Below are 1,661 nucleotides of genomic sequence, written 5' to 3' on the forward strand. Positions count from 1 at the left end.
AGCTTCCTCAGACACAGAAAGAAGGTGGGACAAAACAAAAACTCACATCCTCCTTTGAAAAAATCATAGCCCCTTATAAAAAGGTCTCACCCCTTTCACCTCCACTTCTGTCCCCAGAATCTACACTTGATTCCAACACTGGTTCCTGACGAAGGCTCACGGCCTCTACTTTTGAGATTCAGAAGCAGCGGGGCTGAACCAAATGCTCTTCGTCTTCTCTGTGCTAGAACTTGGGAGAAGGTTGAAGTATCCACTCCATTCATTGCCCTATGGGGAATACATGGCCTCAAGTGAATACTTTGAAAGAACCCAATAGCTACAGACACAGAGATGCACACCACAGGTAGCCCATGCTTCTATTTGTAAATGAATCTTGACCTAGGAGCTATTTCCTTTCCCTAGAGGTGGCAAGCAGCAAGGTGAACTCTCTGCCCTCTTTTCAATCTGCAGATATTCCTTCCAATTCAGGGCAGGACAGACCTCCAATATTCACAATAGTGTTCAAAGATTACGATAGTTTAATATGGATAAATAAGCTGTAGGGAAGGTTTAACCCATTACCGTCAAGTCAATTCTGACCCATAGTGACCCTATAGGACAGAGTAGAACTGCCCCATAGGGTTTCTGAGGCTGTGATCTTTACGGAAGCAGACTGCCACATCTTTCTCCCATGGAGCAGCTGGTGGGTTCGAACCCCCAACCTTTTGGTTAGCAGCTGAGCACTTAACCACTGTGCAACCAGGGCTGTATGCTCAGCAGATAATCCAAGAAACGACTATATGAAGAAGAATGTGGCGTAAGGACTGGAGGAAGATTCATTAACAACCTACGATATGCAGATGACACAACCTTGCTTGCTGAAAGTGAAGAGGACTTGAAGAACTTACTGATGAAGATCAAACACCACAGCCTTCAGTATGGATTACACCTCAACATAAAGAAAACAAAAATCCTCACAACTGGACCAATAAGCATCATCATGATAAATGGAGAAAAGATTGAAGTTGTCAAGAATTTCATTTTACTTGGATCCACAATCAATGCGTATTGAAGCAGCAGTCAAGAAATCAAACGATGTATTGCATTGGGCAAATCTGCTGCAAAAGATCTCTTTAAAGTGTTAAAAAGCAAAGATATCGTCTTGAGGACTAAGGTGCATCTGACCCAAACCATGGTATTTTCAGTATCCTCATATGCATGTGAAAGCTGGACAGTGAATAAGGAAGACCGAAGAATTGATGCATTTGAATTATGGTGTTGGAGAAAATGTTGAATATACCATGGACTGCCAGAAGAATGAACAAATCTGTCTTGGAAAAAGTACAGTAAGAATGCTCCTTAGATTTCCTGAATACAACCAAACACTTTGAGGGACAGAGCAGGGGCAGGAGCCCGTGGACCATGATTTCAGGGGACATCTAGGTCAATTGGCATAACTAAGTTTATTAAGAAAATGTTCTGCATCCCACTTTGGTGAGTTGCGTCTGGGTCTTAAAAGCTAGCGAGCAGCTATCTAACATGCATCAATTGGTCCCAACCCACCTGGAGCAAAGGAGAATGAATAACACCAAAGACACAAGGAAAGTATTAGCCCAAGAGACAGAAAGGGCCACATAAACCAGAGACTTCATCAGCCTGAGACCAGAAGAACTAGATGGTGC

This window comes from Trichechus manatus, unplaced genomic scaffold, assembly GCF_000243295.1.
Source record: "Trichechus manatus latirostris isolate Lorelei unplaced genomic scaffold, TriManLat1.0 scaffold00152, whole genome shotgun sequence".
In the NCBI taxonomy this organism is placed as follows: domain Eukaryota; kingdom Metazoa; phylum Chordata; class Mammalia; order Sirenia; family Trichechidae; genus Trichechus; species Trichechus manatus.